General features: G+C 44.6%; 11 non-coding genes and 2 pseudogenes across 11 annotated transcripts; 6 read left to right on the forward strand and 7 right to left on the reverse strand.

The window, feature by feature from the left end:
- Positions 1–8213: 8213 nt before the first annotated feature.
- Positions 8214–8336, reverse strand: LOC142393744 (5S ribosomal RNA; annotated as a pseudogene).
- Positions 8337–8688: 352 nt separating this feature from the next.
- LOC142392605 (5S ribosomal RNA) lies at positions 8689–8807 on the forward strand. Its single transcript, XR_012771248.1, has one exon. It is a non-coding gene; the product is annotated as a 5S ribosomal RNA (ribosomal RNA).
- Positions 8808–9916: 1109 nt separating this feature from the next.
- On the reverse strand, positions 9917–10035 carry LOC142393318 (5S ribosomal RNA). Its single transcript, XR_012771928.1, has one exon. It is a non-coding gene; the product is annotated as a 5S ribosomal RNA (ribosomal RNA).
- A 352-nt stretch (positions 10036–10387) lies between these two features.
- Positions 10388–10506, forward strand: LOC142392476 (5S ribosomal RNA). The gene has a single exon (XR_012771126.1). It is a non-coding gene; the product is annotated as a 5S ribosomal RNA (ribosomal RNA).
- A 1104-nt stretch (positions 10507–11610) lies between these two features.
- LOC142394039 (5S ribosomal RNA) lies at positions 11611–11729 on the reverse strand. The gene has a single exon (XR_012772440.1). It is a non-coding gene; the product is annotated as a 5S ribosomal RNA (ribosomal RNA).
- Positions 11730–12081: 352 nt separating this feature from the next.
- On the forward strand, positions 12082–12200 carry LOC142392618 (5S ribosomal RNA). The gene has a single exon (XR_012771260.1). It is a non-coding gene; the product is annotated as a 5S ribosomal RNA (ribosomal RNA).
- A 4053-nt stretch (positions 12201–16253) lies between these two features.
- On the reverse strand, positions 16254–16376 carry LOC142393718 (5S ribosomal RNA; annotated as a pseudogene).
- Positions 16377–16728: 352 nt separating this feature from the next.
- LOC142393353 (5S ribosomal RNA) lies at positions 16729–16847 on the forward strand. Its single transcript, XR_012771961.1, has one exon. It is a non-coding gene; the product is annotated as a 5S ribosomal RNA (ribosomal RNA).
- A 1104-nt stretch (positions 16848–17951) lies between these two features.
- LOC142392450 (5S ribosomal RNA) lies at positions 17952–18070 on the reverse strand. The gene has a single exon (XR_012771101.1). It is a non-coding gene; the product is annotated as a 5S ribosomal RNA (ribosomal RNA).
- Positions 18071–18422: 352 nt separating this feature from the next.
- Positions 18423–18541, forward strand: LOC142392629 (5S ribosomal RNA). The gene has a single exon (XR_012771271.1). It is a non-coding gene; the product is annotated as a 5S ribosomal RNA (ribosomal RNA).
- Positions 18542–19650: 1109 nt separating this feature from the next.
- LOC142392451 (5S ribosomal RNA) lies at positions 19651–19769 on the reverse strand. Its single transcript, XR_012771102.1, has one exon. It is a non-coding gene; the product is annotated as a 5S ribosomal RNA (ribosomal RNA).
- A 352-nt stretch (positions 19770–20121) lies between these two features.
- Positions 20122–20240, forward strand: LOC142392641 (5S ribosomal RNA). The gene has a single exon (XR_012771282.1). It is a non-coding gene; the product is annotated as a 5S ribosomal RNA (ribosomal RNA).
- A 1109-nt stretch (positions 20241–21349) lies between these two features.
- LOC142393479 (5S ribosomal RNA) lies at positions 21350–21468 on the reverse strand. The gene has a single exon (XR_012772080.1). It is a non-coding gene; the product is annotated as a 5S ribosomal RNA (ribosomal RNA).
- Positions 21469–21892: the final 424 nt, after the last annotated feature.

Consider the following 21892-nt stretch of genomic DNA (forward strand, 5'->3'; position numbering starts at 1 on the left):
CTGCTGTGAAAATGAATGACCTACCAATCGCCACTGTAATGTAACCTGACGATCCCTGGAAATACTTTAAAAACGTGATCAGACACTCTACCTCGCTTCTTAAGACTACTTTTATGAGGGCTGTAGGGTCTCTAAAAATGTATTTAAGCCCTCATCTGCTTTTAGTTTTACTCATTTATTCACTTTTTACTGTACCAGTTTAAACATGGAGAAGCCGCATCGTTGCAGCGTGTGCGACAAGATTTTTACTGAAAAGTCCAACCTGACGAGGCATGTAAAGATCCATGCCATCAACAGGGAGACTTTTGATTGTAATGTCTGCAAGAAGAGCTTGACCACAAAATCATCGCTGGTCAGCCATCAACTGCAGCACCAGTACCCCAACATAGTTCTCTACCGGCAAGGAGAGGCCAGGCTGCAGTGTACGTCAGCAGCAAAGTCTGTGGAAGAGGCCCCCAGCACCATTGTTGACCCTACATGGCTGGATCCCAAGACAGCAGAGGCGGCTGCCAAGAGGTCCGGGGGTGAGCTGTGGAAAGGTCAGCTGGTCATCGTGTTTGGGAAGTACGCCGGTCAGACCTTCAGGTGGCTTATTGAAAACAATGTCGGCTGGCTGGTGTGGTTGCTGTTCGAGTACTGTCAGCAGGGAGATCAGAACGAGCTGATGAAATGGCAGAAGGAGCGACTGCTCGAGTACGCCAGAGAGTTCCCTCCTGTCACATGTCACCTTGACAGGAGGTTGAAGGTAAGATAAACTCAGTTACCTTTTAGACCTGAGTAATTGATGTTAAGCAGTAACCAGTATTAGTAAAAGTATTATTTTATGAGATTAGTCTATAGTTGTATTTTATTTTCTGCAGAAAGCTCAATCAAAGAAAGACTGGGCTCCTCCGACCGTCCCCGACCTCTCTCAGAAAGACCCCAACTACACCACCGATGCCGAGTTGTTGGCTGCTGCAGGTATAGTAGTATTATGCTGAAATGAACATGAAATTCCTTGTAGTGTGCTGTGGAGCTGCTAGAACTTGTGTTTGTGCCACGTGAAATTCATCAGTATGTATCGAGCAATGCAGTTGATACATTTTTGTTGTGTTCTCTTCAGAGAGTGTCCTGGACAGTTCCGAGGCGTCGGTCAGCACGCAGCTGACCACCTGGGGAGACCTCGCCAGCTCTGTGTGCCAGGACGGCAGGCCCGGACCCCCGTCCCTCCGAGAGACCTTGGAACCCGGTGGCATCGTGCTGGAGGGCTGGCAAAAGTTCTGGGAGCAGCCGCCTGAATCCGCCCAAGCCCTTGGTATAGCCCCCGCAAACATCAAGTGGCTGAAGAACAATGAGACCTACGGGCTGTTCGAGAGGGCGTCCAAGTACAAAAATGTCAGGGGAGAGATGGCCGAGAGGAAGCTCTTTAAGGAGAAGATGGAGTTCCACCCGCCCCCACTTCCTGTGGCCGTCAAGGGAGCTGTGCCCAACATGCTCTCCTTCTTCACCACCCCTGCCTTCTTCTGGCGCCCGGTTGGCGTGATGAAGGCATTGATCCGCTGCCCCAACACCAGTTGCTCCGCACCACCAGAGTACTACCTGGAGAAGAGAGGGTACGGCAGCTACGCCAGGCAAGTGTGCGGCATGAACCTCTCTTACACCCTGCTGACTGAGAGGTTGATGTGCAAGCACTGTCTCAAGCTGAGGGAGAAGCTGATCCAGGCGCATGCGGACGACAGCGACGACGAGGAGGACTGCGCCCACCGTGCCCAGCAGCAGTACACCTGGCTGGCGTACAGTCCGAAAATTCTAATGAACCTTGCCCCGGCCGTCAGAAGCATGTTCCCTGCCATATTGTGTGGCAAGCGTGCTGTGGACAGGAGTGTGGTCACCCTGCTCAGTGACCGACTCAACGCTGTGTCCATGAGCAAGGTGCAGAGACTGCTGCAGCAGGGCCACGACGAGTGGTACGTGGAGCGGCGTGACCTGTACCAGACTCTCCTTTATGATGCCCATACGTCAGCGGCTGGATCGTCTTCATCTCAGCGAGGCATCCTGTCGTTTGCCAGAGCAGCCGGCACTTACACCCCTCCCATCGCACCGTCTCCCCTTCCGTCTGCTCGGGTCCTGAGGCGTGCGCACCTGATCCTGGAGATGGAGAAGATTCCCGTGTACAGGGACCAAATCCTCAGTACGACTGGGGAAATCTTGTGTATCGACGGCACGAGGAAGGTATGTACAGCATAAAGTACTTGTGATCATATGGAACAGACTGACTGTTGATAAACACCACGCAATGAATGTTCTGCTTTGTTTTTATAGATTCTCAAAAAGATCTACGGCGACGGCCAGGGCACCATGCAGTACGTCACCAGCGTGCTGAATGAGTGGGGCCAGTTCTTGACCACAGTAGTGGTGGCGTCCGAGTCTGAGGGGTGCTACGCACGCATGGCCAGAGGTCTGGTCGCCCGCTTTCGCCGTGCCAACGCTCCTGCTCCGAAGGTGGTGTACGCGGACAACAACTGCTGTCGGTGAGTTCAGTAGCAGTTGAAACCTATGATGAAATGGGTAATCCAACATGTAACACACCTACACAAAATGATATCATTTTCAGTGACAGCGGTTCATCGTTCTTGGAGAATCTGTTTGGTGACTGGGTGAAGAGGGGTACCGTCATCAGGCTGGACATCCGCCACTGGCTGCACCGCTGGGACGCCGTCGTGATCAAGCAGAGCCACGCCAAGTACGGGGCTTTCATGAGTGCCATGGCGGGTGCCGTGCTCGCCTACAACAAGGCAGACATGATGCTCCTGGTCCAGGCGGTCAGGAACGGTAACCCCGAGCTCTACGACAGGTACTCTGATGAGGAGATGATGGCCTTCCTCAAGCCTCATCAGATCAGGTCGTATGTAAGGCGTGTTACCCGTGGGGTTGTGGTAAGTGTGGCTTTCATATTCACATAAGGAATCAACTGTACTGTATGGTATCAATCAGATCCAGCTTTGAAAATAAATGTATGTGTGAATGTAATGTGATTAAACACTCGACGCTGAGAATATATCTTATGTGTTACAGGAGACTGCTTTGGTGATAGAGTCCATCCTTGCTGAGTTCCGGGGACCAGCCGGTCTTGACATCGATGGCATTCACCTGTTCAAGTCGCCAGAGGCAGTCGACGCTCACTGGGCAGTTGCGAGCAAGCACCTCAGTTGCATGCAGGTAGGTTAATGTCTTTGCGGTCATCGTGTGTCAAAACCATTCAAACTTGTATATGGCAACATTTCAAAAGAACACCAGAATAAATATGGACCTTGCAATATGTTGTGTGTTACAGGATCCCCCTGGCATACCGCTGTATGTGTCTGTGAAGGTGGTGGTGATGAACGCCGTCCGACTGAACAAGCACAAGTGCCGGCGAGGCAGCAACTCTCTGGAGGGGTTGCACGCCCACCTGTTCAATGCCGTCCCTTCACAGCGATGTGGGATTATGCCATTCCAAGTGAGTGATCGAAACCTAATATATATAAAGCTTTATTGCAGACACATGTTCATATAGCACATCATACAGTATAAATTAAAAAGAAAAGTGTCAATGATACATTTTATTTCACAGCTCCAGTCATCACTTGTACATTCATTGTACACAATAACAGTCAAAATGGAAATGTGTTTCAGGTATACTTGGTGTCCTTTGCCGTGCAGTGGAACCACCGTATGGCATCGCTCCGTGTCGCTGGTGGTCATGGCCGGCAGACGTCGCGCTTGGACGCGCGGCAGATTCAGCGTGTCAACCAGCAAGCCGAGGTGCTCTTCGGCAAGGAGCACGTCCTGGAGCCCAACTTTGCTGCACCGATGCCGGTCCCTGAAGAGTACGAGCACCCCGACGAGGAGGAGCTCCTTGGTGTCGAGTACGCCATGTGCCAGTCCACCAGCTTCACTGCCAGGGACTATTACGTACAGAAAGGTACAGTACTTGATCACACACTTAAACAATGATGACAAACCTGGTGCAAAAAAACCCTATTGTGTAGACACGTTTGTGATTAGTACAATTACATATTTGCAGTTCAATTCAATTCAATTCATTTTTATTTATATAGCGCCAAAAACAACAAATGTCATCTCAAGGCACTTATATAGTAAGTCCAATTCAAGCCAATTGGAATTCAATTAATTAATAATAATCATAATTCATAAAATAATCCAATTTGTTCATATAGAGCCAATTCAAAAACAATTTCCTAGCTAAGAAAACCAACAGATTGCACTGAAAACTTTTTGTTTTTCGGTCCAATCTCCCGGCCTGAGCGGCGTGCCTGAGGCGACTGTGGAGAGAAACGACTCCCTTTTAACAGGAAGAAACCTCTGGCAGAACCAGACTCAGGAAGGGTGGCCATCCGCCTCGACCAGCTGGGGTTTGAGAAGACAGAAAGGGGGGGAGGGCCGCAGCGGCGGCGGCACTGTAACACCATTCAAAGGATATCTGTTGGAACAGGGAAACACGAGTTAATGACCACAATAATATCACATATACATAAAGAGAGTAAAGTGAGGAAAGGTGTGTCAGATGAGGCCCCCCAGCAGTCTAGGCCTATAGCAGCTTAACTATGGGATGTTTCAGGATCACCTGAGCCATCCCTAACTATAAGCTTTATCAAAAAGGAAAGTTTTAAGCTTGGTCTTAAAAGTGGAAAGGGTGTCTGCTTCCCGGACATTTACTGGCAGCTTATTCCACAATAGAGGGGCCTGATAACTGAAGGCTCTGCCTCCCATTCTACTTTTAGAAACTCTGGGAACCTCAAGTAAACCTGCAGTTTGGGAACGAAGTGCTCTGTTAGGAAAATATCTTACAATGAGATCTTTAAGATATGATGGAGCTCGGTCATTAAGAGCTTTATATGTAAGGAGAAGAATCTTAAATTCTATTCTGAATTTAACAGGGAGCCAATGAAGAGAAGCTAAAACTGGAGAAATATGATCTCTCCTGTTAGTTCTCATCAGAACTCTGGCTGCAGCATTTTGGATCAACTGAAGGCTTTTCAGAGAATATGTGGGACAGCCCAATAATAAAGAATTACAGTAGTCCAATCTTGAAGTAACAAATGCATGAATTAGTTTTTCTGCATCACTCTGAGACAGGATGTTCCTGATTTTAACAATATTACGAAGGTGAAAGAAGGCAGTCCTAGAAACCTGTTTTATATGCGAGTCAAATGATAAGTTCTGGTCAAAAATAACTCCAAGGTTCCTCACTGTAGAACTAGAAGCCAAGGAAATACCATCTAGAGTAACTATATAGCTAGACAATTTCTCCCTGAAACGCTCAGGTCCAAAGATAACGACTTCAGTTTTGTCTGAATTTAGCAGCAGACAGTTCTGAGTCATCCAGGTCTTTATGTCTTTAAGACATGCTTGTAGTCTGACCAACCTATTGGTTTCATCTGGTTTTATAGATAAGTACAGCTGAGTATCATCAGCATAGCAATGGAAATTTATGCCATGCTGTCTAATAATGTTACCTAATGGAAGCATGTATAAAGTAAAAAGAATCGGTCCAAGCACAGAACCCTGGGGAACTCCATGACTTACTCTGGTGTGTGAGGAAGATTCTTCATTTACAAGAACAAACTGAAATCTATCAGATAAATATGACTTAAACCAGCCTAATGCAGTTCCTTTAATCCCAATAACATGTTCAAGTCTGTGTAATAAGATACTGTGAAGTTGAAGAAGAGCAGTTGCATGAGGAGGAGGAGGAGGAGGAGGCGGAGGAAGAGGAGGCGGCTGAGCAGGGAGATGACGAGATGGCAGACGAGGGTCTCGGCATGTCTTCTGATACAGAGGAGGACCCGATAGACAGAGTCTGTGGGAAGCACGTCGTTCTCACCCAGGCAGAACAGGTGGAAGAGGAGGACAGTCCTGCCCTGCAAGATGTGCTGATGAGCCATCGACATCTGCATTTGCCAGGTATAGAGGAAGTGGAGGCACTGGCCTTGCTCCTCCTAGAACTGGCCGACGACAGCAACCACCACCTAGTGCCGGCTGACCTCAGGCAGAAGATCGCCGCCGCCGCCAGCTCTCTCCACGACCACGACAAGACCGCCGCCCGCTTCGTCAAGCAGTACGAGTCCAGGTGGGGCTACACCTTGTTCGGTCGGTGCCTTGGGGAGGACTCTCCCGAGACCAGAGCAGCCCAGAAGACCAAGTTTGGCTGGATGAGGTACGCTCAGGCGGCACAGGTGACCGAGGACAGTCGCCTGCTCTACCTCCTCCTCAAGATGCTGAAGAACCGAGCGCCGGCCAATCAGCTCACCTCCCCCAGCAAGGTCACAGCCTCTTTGAAGGGACAGTATAAAAGGATTGCAGACCGAGTCCGAGACGACCCCATCCTCGGCGGTCTCGTCATTCCACTGCCCAACTTGAACGCCAAGTCCATCTCGACCTTCACTGCCAGGGAGGAGAAAAAGGCCAACTACGGGGCGACAGTACTGCCGAAGGTGACGCCTCACCTGAAAGTGCTGTCAGACGCACCGTTCCCTGAAGCTCCTGCGCTGCCAACGTCCCTCCCACCACCAGACCGGCCTCAGGTCCAGTACCAGCACGTTCATCACGAGGCTGGAAAAAGGCGTGGTGAGAAGCGGAGGTAAGTTGTCATAAGCACTTTGTTTCACCTGTTGGCTGTGGAAAGCAAATAGCACATACGTCATATCGATACTCATTACATGTGTATTTTATATTTCCAGAACATTTGTTGAAGAGCCAGAGCCTGTGCCTTCTGTGAGACGGCCCGTTCAGCCCACAGCGTCGTCCTCCTCCACTCGTCCAAAGCCTGCTGCGCCCACCCCCATTCTGCCAGGGCCTGCTGCATCCACCCACCTCCAGCCAAAGCCTGCTGCATCCACCTATGGACCACCCCCTGTGTCGGCAGCACCCATACTGCTGGTTCTCCCCTCACAGCCACAGGCTCCCTCCGTCCTGTTTCGTGGGCCATCGTGCAGCCAGAGCTTTGTACCTCCTGCACCAACAGTCTCGGCACTCATGCCGAACAAGTCCTTGCGGCCATGTGGGGCTTGCCACGTGCCTAATTGTGGTGGACAGCGGAAGAGGTACACACCTCCCAAGGACAAAGTGGCTGGAAGCACCCAGAAAATTTTTTCCTACTGTCCAACCACGAGGAAATCCACCACCTCTGGGTTTGACAGTGTGGTGTACGACAGCTTCATACACTTTAAATGTGTGGTGGATGCAGAGTTGGAAAAGAGGGGAACTGTGTAAATAACTGTAAATAATTGTGTAAATAACTTTGTTTGTTTGTGTGTGTGTGTGTGTGTGTGTGTGTTTGTGTTTCAAAGTATAATCTATTATTTATATAGTTCAAAAGTTACAAATAATGCACTTTACAGTTCTTGTGTTTGTTTTTTTATTTATGTTGCTGTTAAAATGCACTTTATTATCTTTTTATACAAACATGTTCTGGCCTATGTTCAGTATCAAGGCCAATCTAACCTCAATCATTTTAACCGTAATCAGTTCTGATCTAACACAATCAGTTTACATACCCTTTAGTGGTTGTTCATGTTCAGATAATCTGTGTTTTTGTCATGCGTGTTGTTTGTTTTTGTCAGCTTCATGTCTTTGTGATGTTTGTATGTCTGTCAGCTCCATGTTTAACTAAATGATTGCAAATGGTAGCACATGTTTGTCTCTCGTCTTGTCTCGTGTTCTCGCTCGTAGATCTGTACCCTGTCGTGGTGAGCGAGCTTTAAACCAAACAGATCTTGTATACTTGTGTTGTCATGCATTGCCTTTTAAATGAAACACATTCTGGATGAAAATTAAAAGTTGTCAAAGTATTTCAAGTATTTTGGAGTCTCTGTATGCTTGGGTTTCAGAAGGGTTGGGATAGTGTAAGATAACACATCAATTCAGTGATACATTACACCCTTTCTTAATTCAGCCCAAAAATGTAACAGTTACACACTTTTCCACTTGACTATATGAATCTCATCAACTGAAACTATGAAAATAATACACAAAACATTCAGCAGACTAGTGGATTTCAATAGATAGATAGATAGATATTTTATTGATCCCCATGGGGAAATTCAAGAAATTAGAAAGGAAATCAGGCTTTGTACATAACAATTTCCGTAAATAACACTTCAGGATTTTGACCACCAGATGGCACCATCCGTTTTGATCATTTTCGATCGATCCCAGGGTTGAGCAATATGTACTTGGGGGGGTCATGAGCCATTCCCAGGCAGTCTCCCATCCAAGTACTAACCAGGCCCGACCCTGCTTAGCTTCCGAGATCGGACGAGATCGGGCGTGTTCAGGGTGGTATGGCCGTAAGCGAAAGACATTGTGACAAATATCTATTATATAGCTGCTGGAATGATACGTGTCTTCCAGTTTTACACATAATTGGCCTGAGAGGCTGATGTTGATCCTGCACACGTTCTTCTCTCATGTGTTTCTTCTCTGCAGCTGAAAATGGGACTCTCAGATAGCTTAGTGTCCTGTCTTCTGTTCCCTGTGTGTACTTTTGTGTTCATCGTCACACAGAGAGAGCGAAGCTGCTTAATTAGTTGAAATCATCATAAATTGCGTCTATTTGAAACAGTAACATTGTCGCTAACAAGTCAGAACACAATACTAGATGTTGTTTGTGCATCTATGAAAGCGTCATTTGCGACTGCTTCTCTCGCTTACGGCCATACCACCCTGAACACGCCCGATCTCGTCCGATCTCGGAAGCTAAGCAGGGTCGGGCCTGGTTAGTACTTGGATGGGAGACCGCCTGGGAATACCAGGTGCTGTAAGTGCTTTTTTTTTTTAACCAACAGGGGGCGCTGTTCCATCAAACTTCACATTAAGAATACTGAGATGTACAAGTAAACAAATACAATCCCACAGACAGCGACTTATTTTGAACTATTCAAGACCGGATATGTATATTGAACACCTGTTGCTTTCCTTAGCCTGGAAAATCTCTTGGAATTGGCTTTGTATGTATGACTTGGACTCATTTTCATTTTAATGAATTGGATTTGATTGCTAATGCACCTGTTGCTCATCTTTTCTGTTCTAGTGGGGCAATCTCCCCATGTTAGTTATCTACAGTGTGAGGACCAATCCATGTCCCAACAGTTGAGTGTCGGGTCTCACGGCCAATAGAGAAGTCTTTCTTCATGCTCATCGTGCTATTTATGACGCGCCTGGCAGGCCTGCAGACCCTGGTGAACATGGTGAGTTCACTGTCCTCACGTCTCGTGCAAAGGAGCTACAGAGTCATTTACTGCGATAGTGAGCAAGTTCTATGTTTACATTTAGTTTTTATTTCATTTACCACTTTCTCACCTGTGAGTCTTTTATCACATAAACAGGAGCCAAAAAGTAAAGTCTTCTGACTTTTCATTTGGTCAAAAGAATTTGAGCACAGATCCCCAAAATCAGTTTCTCTTCAGCGTACATGTCCTTTAATACACAATGAATTAAAGGAGGAGTTTTCTAACTAACCTGTCCACAGCTTCCACTTAACAAATGATACCAAATTAAGACTTAAGTCTTTTGCTGCCTAAAGTACACATTATGCATAATTAGCTTGAAAACTAAATGATTAGATACTTGATGCTCGTATGATCAAAAGCCATCATGACTAATTAAGTTTGTAAGCACATTAGGTCATATGTCATCAATCACTCAGTACCCACGTAACTGAAAATGCAACTACTTGTAAACTCTGCATCCAGTTTTTTGACAAAGATAGTGACAAGCGTGAAAGGCTTGAGCACAGACAGGAGGTGTTAATTTAGTGTGTTCTCAGTATGAGAGAGGAAGTTGTTCTGATCTACTGTTAAATGAAAAGTAAAAGAGAACGTTTCTGACTGACTGAGCAGCAGCGCCCCCTGCAGGTTGTAGAGGGAATTGAAAAAGCTTACAGCACCTGGTATTCCCAGGCGGTCTCCCATCCAAGTACTAACCAGGCCCGACCTTGCTTAGCTTCCGAGATCGGACGAGATCGGGCGTGTTCAGGGTGGTATGGCCGTAAGCCAAGGACACTGTGACAAATATCTATTATATAGCTGCTGGAATGATACGTGTCTTCCAGTTTTACACATAATTGGCCTGAGAGGCTGATGTTGATCCTGCACACGTTCTTCTCTCATGTGTTTCTTCTCTGCAGCTGAAAATGGGACTCTCAGATAGCTTAGTGTCCTGTCTTCTGTTCCCTGTGTGTACTTTTGTGTTCATCGTCACACAGAGAGAGCGAAGCTGCTTAATTAGTTGAAATCATCATAAATTGCGTCTATTTGAAACAGTAACATTGTCGGTTACAAGTCAGAACACAATAATAGATGTTGTTTGTGCATCTATGAAAGCATCATTTGCGACTGCTTCTCTCGCTTACGGCCATACCACCCTGAACGCGCCCGATCTCGTCCGATCTCGGAAGCTAAGCAGGGTAGGGCCTGGTTAGTACTTGGATGGGAGACCGCCTGGGAATACCAGGTGCTGTAAGTGTTTTTTTAACCAACAGGGGGCGCTGTTCCATCAAACTTCACATTAAGAATACTGAGATGTACAAGTAAACAAATACAATCCCACAGACAGCGACTTATTTTGAACTATTCAAGACCGGATATGTATATTGAACACCTGTTGCTTTCCTTAGCCTGGAAAATCTCTTGGAATTGGCTTTGTATGTATGACTTGGACTCATTTTCATTTTAATGAATTGGATTTGATTGCTAATGCACCTGTTGCTCATCTTTTCTGTTCTAGTGGGGCAATCTCCCCATGTTAGTTATCTACAGTGTGAGGACCAATCCATGTCCCAACAGTTGAGTGTCGGGTCTCACGGCCAATAGAGAAGTCTTTCTTCATGCTCATCGTGCTATTTATGACGCGCCTGGCAGGCCTGCAGACCCTGGTGAACATGGTGAGTTCACTGTCCTCACGTCTCGTGCAAAGGAGCTACAGAGTCATTTACTGCGATAGTGAGCAAGTTCTATGTTTACATTTAGTTTTTATTTCATTTACCACTTTCTCACCTGTGAGTCTTTTATCACATAAACAGGAGCCAAAAAGTAAAGTCTTCTGACTTTTCATTTGGTCAAAAGAATTTGAGCACAGATCCCCAAAATCAGTTTCTCTTCAGCGTACATGTCCTTTAATACACAATGAATTAAAGGAGGAGTTTTCTAACTAACCTGTCCACAGCTTCCACTTAACAAATGATACCAAATTAAGACTTAAGTCTTTTGCTGCCTAAAGTACACATTATGCATAATTAGCTTGAAAACTAAATGATTGGATACTTGATGCTCGTATGATCAAAAGCCATCATGACTAATTAAGTTTGTAAGCACATTAGGTCACATGTCATCAATCACTCAGTACCCACGTAACTGAAAATGCAACTACTTGTAAACTCTGCATCCAGTTTTTTGACAAAGATAGTGACAAGCGTGAAAGGCTTGAGCACAGACAGGAGGTGTTAATTTAGTGTGTTCTCAGTATGAGAGAGGAAGTTGTTCTGATCTACTGTTAAATGAAAAGTAAAAGAGAACGTTTCTGACTGACTGAGCAGCAGCGCCCCCTGCAGGTTGTAGAGGGAATTGAAAAAGCTTACAGCACCTGGTATTCCCAGGCGGTCTCCCATCCAAGTACTAACCAGGCCCGACCCTGCTTAGCTTCCGAGATCGGACGAGATCGGGCGTGTTCAGGGTGGTATGGCCGTAAGCGAAGGACACTGTGACAAATATCTATTATATAGCTGCTGGAATGATACGTGTCTTCCAGTTTTACACATAATTGGCCTGAGAGGCTGATGTTGATCCTGCACACGTTCTTCTCTCATGTGTTTCTTCTCTGCAGCTGAAAATGGGACTCTCAGATAGCTTAGTGTCCTGTCTTCTGTTCCCTGTGTGTACTTTTGTGTTCATCGTCACACAGAGAGAGCGAAGCTGCTTAATTAGTTGAAATCATCATAAATTGCGTCTAATTGAAACAGTAACATTGTCGCTTACAAGTCAGAACACAATAATAGATGTTGTTTGTGCATCTATGAAAGCGTCATTTGCGACTCCTTCTCTCGCTTACGGCCATACCACCCTGAACACGCCCGATCTCGTCCGATCTCGGAAGCTAAGCAGGGTCGGGCCTGGTTAGTACTTGGATGGGAGACCGCCTGGGAATACCAGGTGCTGTAAGTGTTTTTTTAACCAACAGGGGGCGCTGTTCCATCAAACTTCACATTAAGAATACTGAGATGTACAAGTAAACAAATACAATCCCACAGACAGCGACTTATTTTGAACTATTCAAGACCGGATATGTATATTGAACACCTGTTGCTTTCCTTAGCCTGGAAAATCTCTTGGAATTGGCTTTGTATGTATGACTTGGACTCATTTTCATTTTAATGAATTGGATTTGATTGCTAATGCACCTGTTGCTCATCTTTTCTGTTCTAGTGGGGCAATCTCCCCATGTTAGTTATCTACAGTGTGAGGACCAATCCATGTCCCAACAGTTGAGTGTCGGGTCTCACGGCCAATAGAGAAGTCTTTCTTCATGCTCATCGTGCTATTTATGACGCGCCTGGCAGGCCTGCAGACCCTGGTGAACATGGTGAGTTCACTGTCCTCACGTCTCGTGCAAAGGAGCTACAGAGTCATTTACTGCGATAGTGAGCAAGTTCTATGTTTACATTTAGTTTTTATTTCATTTACCACTTTCTCACCTGTGAGTCTTTTATCACATAAACAGGAGCCAAAAAGTAAAGTCTTCTGACTTTTCATTTGGTCAAAAGAATTTGAGCACAGATCCCCAAAATCAGTTTCTCTTCAGCGTACATGTCCTTTAATACACAATGAATTAAAGGAGGAGTTTTCTAACTAACCTGTCCACAGCTTCCACTTAACAAATGATACCAAATTAAGACTTAAGTCTTTTGCTGCCTAAAGTACACATTATGCATAATTAGCTTGAAAACTAAATGATTGGATACTTGATGCTCGTATGATCAAAAGCCATCATGACTAATTAAGTTTGTAAGCACATTAGGTCATATGTCATCAATCACTCAGTACCCACGTAACTGAAAATGCAACTACTTGTAAACTCTGCATCCAGTTTTTTGACAAAGATAGTGACAAGCGTGAAAGGCTTGAGCACAGACAGGAGGTGTTAATTTAGTGTGTTCTCAGTATAAGAGAGGAAGTTGTTCTGATCTACTGTTAAATGAAAAGTAAAAGAGAACGTTTCTGACTGACTGAGCAGCAGCGCCCCCTGCAGGTTGTAGAGGGATTTGAAAAAGCTTACAGCACCTGGTATTCCCAGGCGCGCTCCCCTCCAAGTCCCTATCGCGACCAATGGTTGAGCGCTGTTGAGCACAGTTGAGCGAATGGTTGAGCGCTGTTGAGCACAGTTGCGCGCTCAACCCGCCAATCATTGAGCAGGGATTTTCCGCCGCCAATCATTGAGCAGAGATTTTCCGCCAATCAGCATCATGCCTGTTGCCACCTGTCCCGTTCGTCCTGTTCGTCATTTCAGCCGTCATTTCACTCACGTAAGTCTAATCTTGTTCAGTGTACATTAAACTATCTCGGTGCTGGTTTTGATGAATGAAAAGATTTCTGAAAATTGGCAACTTCCTGCCTCAGAAACGTTCATTGTTTTACATATAGGTTGTATAGACAACGTAGGCAATTGACAACCTGCCTTCCGGTAGTTTGGCATCTTATTGTTGTGAGAATTTATGCACATTCTATCACTTTTATCATCATGACAGCATTTTAACAAATCTATTACCTACTGTAGTTGTGAAACTTATGATTGTCAATCTATTATATATCTTAGTTTACCTAATCATTTGCCTATAATCCGTTTTACTATCAAAACATGCTAGCTAGCTAGCTAGCTATGTATCTAAAAAAGGACAAAATACGATTCTTGTACAGCTGTATTGGAAAACTGAATTATGTTTTAAATATTTTTATTGTGAAGCAAACAGTGTATCAACAGTACATCTATCCTTGATTTATACAATGCTTTGTTAATTTGTGACCTGAATAACAAATGTTTACAAGTGAAAAACAATAGACGGGAGAAAAAAAAAAAAAATCGAAAGATATACAAAATAATAGATGAATAAAATCAAATCAAATAAAGAAATGGAAAACTGAATGAATTGATTTTTGTTTATTTTGTAAAGGTCAAACATGGAGAAGAAGAGCCACGAGTGCAATGTGTGCAACAGGACTTTCACTGAGAAGTCTAACCTGACTACAGGCACAAGAAGCTTCATGCTCCAAAGCAGTGTTTCCCAACCCTGGTCCTCAAGGCACACTGCCCTGCATGTGTCCCATGTTTCCCTGCTCCAGCACACCTGATTCAAATAATTGGGTCAGGTCTGAAAGCTCTCCAGAAGGCTGAGCACGACCCATTCATTTGAATCAGGTGTGCTGGAGCAGGGAAACATGGGAAACGTGCAGGGCAGTGTGCCTTGAAGACCAGGGTTGGGAACCACTGCTCCAAGGAGAATGAGTGTGATGTTTGTGGTAGAAGCTTCACCTTCAGCCATCAGCTGAACTCCTGCCTGAAGCAGCACCTGTATCCACACATTCCTCTGTATAGGCAGGGAGAGGCCAAGCTGCTGTGTTCAGACGCAGCTAAGACTGTGACAGAGGCCCCCAGCAGAGCAGCAGACCCTGGACTGCAGAGGCTGCTGCCAAGACATCTGGAGGGGAAATGGGACTGGAGAAATCCTCTGCATTGGTGGAACAAAAAAGGTTTGTATAAAATATCCCTTTGATCTGGATTCTGAGTGTTGAGTGAGAATACTTTGTAATCCACAGACATGTTGTAGGAAAGACTGTAATATGAAATAATATGAATGTAATATGAATGTTCTGCTTTTTAGGTCCCCAAGAAGATATATGGTGACGGCCCGGGCACCATGCAGCATGTCACCAGTGTTCTGAACGGACGGGGACAGTTCTTGACGACGCTGGTGGTGGCAGCTGAGTCTGAGGGGTGCTGCAGGCGTATGGCGAGCGGTCTGATTGCCCGCTTCCAACGTGCAAACGCTCCGTCACCAAAGGTCATATATGCAGACAACAACTGTTGTCGGTAAGTTTAAGAATAATTCCAAATAACTGATAATGAAATCAACAATTTAACTGACAGATGAAACCGTTAACATTAAATCACATCTTTTTACAAGGAACACATGCTGTATAAAATCTTGATATCATTTCAGTGACAGCGGTTCCTCCTTCCTGGAGACTCTGTTCAGACACTGGGTGCAGAAGGGTGCTGTGTGCCACTGGCAGCACCGCTGGGATCCTGCTGTGATCCAACAGAGCCATTCCAAGTATGGGGCGTCCATGAGTGCCTTGGCAGGTGCAGCGCTGGCCTACAACAAGGACGACATGATGCTCTTAGTCCAGGCTTTCAGGAGTGGCAATAAAAGAGTTGTACGCCAGATGTTCAGACGAGGAAATGATGGCCTTCCAATAGAATAGAATGTGATATAATAATACTACAAATAAGAATATTTTCTTGCACTATTGCACATTTGTTGGATGAGAATATATGTATTTTTGTTTATATTGTGAGCAGAAAAACATCAGGTGCTTTATCTGACTCTGTGCAACATGTTACTGCCATTAATAAAATGAATTGTTTGTACACTTATTGGCTGGTGTTTGCATATCTCTGTTGCTGAAAAAAGATGTTACTGCAAGTTTTCACTTTCCCCCAATAGCAGGATTTCAGAAAATGAGCTGTACAACATTTGAAGGGGTATTCAAGGTTGTATGCTGAATGCCAGGCTCAAAAATGGGTTTGAAGCCTCCTAATTACCACAAGAACATAGGCATAAGCCTAATAATATAGGCAATGTACTACAGGTAAATAGGATAGAAAATTTAAGTATCAAATATCTACATGAAACCTCGAAGGCTTGTTCCTCACAAAGAAAACTTTTTATAGCAACAATCTTTAACCTGACTTTATCAACATTTTCAGATGTCTACATCTGAAATGTATGCAAATTATACACTGACACAGTAATTACATAATCTCATCAGTCTACATAAACTCAAACTGCAAATAATACAAACAATATTCAGCAGCCAAGTGGATTTCAATCATCCAGGCCTCATGCGTGACATCTCTGTAAATAAAAGTTCAGGCCAGTGAACACCAGGGGCATCCTTCTTTTTGATCCTTTTTTGATCGATCCCAGGTTGAGCAATAGGGACTTGGGGGCGTCATGAGCCATTCCCAGGCGGTCTCCCATCCAAGTACTAACCAGGCCCGACCCTGCTTAGCTTCCGAGATCGGACGAGATCGGGCGTGTTCAGGGTGGTATGGCCGTAAGCGAAGGACACTGTGACAAATATCTATTATATAGCTGCTGGAATGATACGTGTCTTCCAGTTTTACACATAATTGGCCTGAGAGGCTGATGTTGATCCTGCACACGTTCTTCTCTCATGTGTTTCTTCTCTGCAGCTGAAAATGGGACTCTCAGATAGCTTAGTGTCCTGTCTTCTGTTCCCTGTGTGTACTTTTGTGTTCATCGTCACACAGAGAGAGCGAAGCTGCTTAATTAGTTGAAATCATCATAAATTGCGTCTATTTGAAACAGTAACATTGTCGCTTACAAGTCACAACACAATAATAGATGTTGTTTGTGCATCTATGAAAGCGTCATTTGCGACTGCTTCTCTCGCTTACGGCCATACCGCCCTGAACACGCCCGATCTCGTCCGATCTCGGAAGCTAAGCAGGGTCGGGCCTGGTTAGTACTTGGATGGGAGACCGCCTGGGAATACCAGGTGCTGTAAGTGTTTTTTTAACCAACAGGGGGCGCTGTTCCATCAAACTTCACATTAAGAATACTGAGATGTACAAGTAAACAAATACAATCCCACAGACAGCGACTTATTTTGAACTATTCAAGACCGGATATGTATATTGAACACCTGTTGCTTTCCTTAGCCTGGAAAATCTCTTGGAATTGGCTTTGTATGTATGACTTGGACTCATTTTCATTTTAATGAATTGGATTTGATTGCTAATGCACCTGTTGCTCATCTTTTCTGTTCTAGTGGGGCAATCTCCCCATGTTAGTTATCTACAGTGTGAGGACCAATCCATGTCCCAACAGTTGAGTGTCGGGTCTCACGGCCAATAGAGAAGTCTTTCTTCATGCTCATCGTGCTATTTATGACGCGCCTGGCAGGCCTGCAGACCCTGGTGAACATGGTGAGTTCACTGTCCTCACGTCTCGTGCAAAGGAGCTACAGAGTCATTTACTGCGATAGTGAGCAAGTTCTATGTTTACATTTAGTTTTTATTTCATTTACCACTTTCTCACCTGTGAGTCTTTTATCACATAAACAGGAGCCAAAAAGTAAAGTCTTCTGACTTTTCATTTGGTCAAAGGAGTTTGAGCACAGATCCCCAAAATCAGTTTCTCTTCAGCGTACATGTCCTTTAATACACAATGAATTAAAGGAGGAGTTTTCTAACTAACCTGTCCACAGCTTCCACTTAACAAATGATACCAAATTAAGACTTAAGTCTTTTGCTGCCTAAAGTACACATTATGCATAATTAGCTTGAAAACTAAATGATTGGATACTTGATGCTCGTATGATCAAAAGCCATCATGACTAATTAAGTTTGTAAGCACATTAGGTCACATGTCATCAATCACTCAGTACCCACGTAACTGAAAATGCAACTCCTTGTAAACTCTGCATCCAGTTTTTTGACAAAGATAGTGACAAGCGTGAAAGGCTTGAGCACAGACAGGAGGTGTTAATTTAGTGTGTTCTCAGTATGAGAGAGGAAGTTGTTCTGATCTACTGTTAAATGAAAAGTAAAAGAGAACGTTTCTGACTGACTGAGCAGCAGCGCCCCCTGCAGGTTGTAGAGGGAATTGAAAAAGCTTACTTCACCTGGTATTCCCAGGCGGTCTCCCATCCAAGTACTAACCAGGCCCGACCCTGCTTAGCTTCCGAGATCGGACGAGATCGGGCGTGTTCAGGGTGGTATGGCCGTAAGCAAAGGACACTGTGACAAATATCTATTATATAGCTGCTGGAATGATACGTGTCTTCCAGTTTTACACATAATTGGCCTGAGAGGCTGATGTTGATCCTGCACACGTTCTTCTCTCATGTGTTTCTTCTCTGCAGCTGAAAATGGGACTCTCAGATAGCTTAGTGTCCTGTCTTCTGTTCCCTGTGTGTACTTTTGTGTTCATCGTCACACAGAGAGAGCGAAGCTGCTTAATTAGTTGAAATCATGATAAATTGCGTCTATTTGAAACAGTAACATTGTCGCTTACAAGTCAGAACACAATACTAGATGTTGTTTGTGCATCTATGAAAGCGTCATTTGCGACTGCTTCTCTCGCTTACGGCCATACCACCCTGAACACGCCCGATCTCGTCCGATCTCGGAAGCTAAGCAGGGTCGGGCCTGGTTAGTACTTGGATGGGAGACCGCCTGGGAATACCAGGTGCTGTAAGTGCTTTTTTTTTTTAACCAACAGGGGGCGCTGTTCCATCAAACTTCACATTAAGAATACTGAGATGTACAAGTAAACAAATACAATCCCACAGACAGCGACTTATTTTGAACTATTCAAGACCGGATATGTATATTGAACACCTGTTGCTTTCCTTAGCCTGGAAAATCTCTTGGAATTGGCTTTGTATGTATGACTTGGACTCATTTTCATTTTAATGAATTGGATTTGATTGCTAATGCACCTGTTGCTCATCTTTTCTGTTCTAGTGGGGCAATCTCCCCATGTTAGTTATCTACAGTGTGAGGACCAATCCATGTCCCAACAGTTGAGTGTCGGGTCTCACGGCCAATAGAGAAGTCTTTCTTCATGCTCATCGTGCTATTTATGACGCGCCTGGCAGGCCTGCAGACCCTGGTGAACATGGTGAGTTCACTGTCCTCACGTCTCGTGCAAAGGAGCTACAGAGTCATTTACTGCGATAGTGAGCAAGTTCTATGTTTACATTTAGTTTTTATTTCATTTACCACTTTCTCACCTGTGAGTCTTTTATCACATAAACAGGAGCCAAAAAGTAAAGTCTTCTGACTTTTCATTTGGTCAAAGGAGTTTGAGCACAGATCCCCAAAATCAGTTTCTCTTCAGCGTACATGTCCTTTAATACACAATGAATTAAAGGAGGAGTTTTCTAACTAACCTGTCCACAGCTTCCACTTAACAAATGATACCAAATTAAGACTTAAGTCTTTTGCTGCCTAAAGTACACATTATGCATAATTAGCTTGAAAACTAAATGATTGGATACTTGATGCTCGTATGATCAAAAGCCATCATGACTAATTAAGTTTGTAAGCACATTAGGTCACATGTCATCAATCACTCAGTACCCACGTAACTGAAAATGCAACTCCTTGTAAACTCTGCATCCAGTTTTTTGACAAAGATAGTGACAAGCGTGAAAGGCTTGAGCACAGACAGGAGGTGTTAATTTAGTGTGTTCTCAGTATGAGAGAGGAAGTTGTTCTGATCTACTGTTAAATGAAAAGTAAAAGAGAACGTTTCTGACTGACTGAGCAGCAGCGCCCCCTGCAGGTTGTAGAGGGAATTGAAAAAGCTTACTTCACCTGGTATTCCCAGGCGGTCTCCCATCCAAGTACTAACCAGGCCCGACCCTGCTTAGCTTCCGAGATCGGACGAGATCGGGCGTGTTCAGGGTGGTATGGCCGTAAGCAAAGGACACTGTGACAAATATCTATTATATAGCTGCTGGAATGATACGTGTCTTCCAGTTTTACACATAATTGGCCTGAGAGGCTGATGTTGATCCTGCACACGTTCTTCTCTCATGTGTTTCTTCTCTGCAGCTGAAAATGGGACTCTCAGATAGCTTAGTGTCCTGTCTTCTGTTCCCTGTGTGTACTTTTGTGTTCATCGTCACACAGAGAGAGCGAAGCTGCTTAATTAGTTGAAATCATGATAAATTGCGTCTATTTGAAACAGTAACATTGTCGCTTACAAGTCAGAACACAATACTAGATGTTGTTTGTGCATCTATGAAAGCGTCATTTGCGACTGCTTCTCTCGCTTACGGCCATACCACCCTGAACACGCCCGATCTCGTCCGATCTCGGAAGCTAAGCAGGGTCGGGCCTGGTTAGTACTTGGATGGGAGACCGCCTGGGAATACCAGGTGCTGTAAGTGCTTTTTTTTTTTAACCAACAGGGGGCGCTGTTCCATCAAACTTCACATTAAGAATACTGAGATGTACAAGTAAACAAATACAATCCCACAGACAGCGACTTATTTTGAACTATTCAAGACCGGATATGTATATTGAACACCTGTTGCTTTCCTTAGCCTGGAAAATCTCTTGGAATTGGCTTTGTATGTATGACTTGGACTCATTTTCATTTTAATGAATTGGATTTGATTGCTAATGCACCTGTTGCTCATCTTTTCTGTTCTAGTGGGGCAATCTCCCCATGTTAGTTATCTACAGTGTGAGGACCAATCCATGTCCCAACAGTTGAGTGTCGGGTCTCACGGCCAATAGAGAAGTCTTTCTTCATGCTCATCGTGCTATTTATGACGCGCCTGGCAGGCCTGCAGACCCTGGTGAACATGGTGAGTTCACTGTCCTCACGTCTCGTGCAAAGGAGCTACAGAGTCATTTACTGCGATAGTGAGCAAGTTCTATGTTTACATTTAGTTTTTATTTCATTTACCACTTTCTCACCTGTGAGTCTTTTATCACATAAACAGGAGCCAAAAAGTAAAGTCTTCTGACTTTTCATTTGGTCAAAAGAATTTGAGCACAGATCCCCAAAATCAGTTTCTCTTCAGCGTACATGTCCTTTAATACACAATGAATTAAAGGAGGAGTTTTCTAACTAACCTGTCCACAGCTTCCACTTAACAAATGATACCAAATTAAGACTTAAGTCTTTTGCTGCCTAAAGTACACATTATGCATAATTAGCTTGAAAACTAAATGATTGGATACTTGATGCTCGTATGATCAAAAGCCATCATGACTAATTAAGTTTGTAAGCACATTAGGTCACATGTCATCAATCACTCAGTACCCACGTAACTGAAAATGCAACTCCTTGTAAACTCTGCATCCAGTTTTTTGACAAAGATAGTGACAAGCGTGAAAGGCTTGAGCACAGACAGGAGGTGTTAATTTAGTGTGTTCTCAGTATGAGAGAGGAAGTTGTTCTGATCTACTGTTAAATGAAAAGTAAAAGAGAACGTTTCTGACTGACTGAGCAGCAGCGCCCCCTGCAGGTTGTAGAGGGAATTGAAAAAGCTTACATCACCTGGTATTCCCAGGCGGTCTCCCATCCAAGTACTAACCAGGCCCGACCCTGCTTAGCTTCCGAGATCGGACGAGATCGGGCGTGTTCAGGGTGGTATGGCCGTAAGCGAAGGACACTGTGACAAATATCTATTATATAGCTGCTGGAATGATACGTGTCTTCCAGTTTTACACATAATTGGCCTGAGAGGCTGATGTTGATCCTGCACACGTTCTTCTCTCATGTGTTTCTTCTCTGCAGCTGAAAATGGGACTCTCAGATAGCTTAGTGTCCTGTCTTCTGTTCCCTGTGTGTACTTTTGTGTTCATCGTCACACAGAGAGAGCGAAGCTGCTTAATTAGTTGAAATCATCATAAATTGCGTCTATTTGAAACAGTAACATTGTCGCTTACAAGTCAGAACACAATAATAGATGTTGTTTGTGCATCTATGAAAGCGTCATTTGCGACTGCTTCTCTCGCTTACGGCCATACCACCCTGAACACGCCCGATCTCGGAAGCTAAGCAGGGTCGGGCCTGGTTAGTACTTGG

This window comes from Odontesthes bonariensis, chromosome 11, assembly GCF_027942865.1.
Source record: "Odontesthes bonariensis isolate fOdoBon6 chromosome 11, fOdoBon6.hap1, whole genome shotgun sequence".
In the NCBI taxonomy this organism is placed as follows: domain Eukaryota; kingdom Metazoa; phylum Chordata; class Actinopteri; order Atheriniformes; family Atherinopsidae; genus Odontesthes; species Odontesthes bonariensis.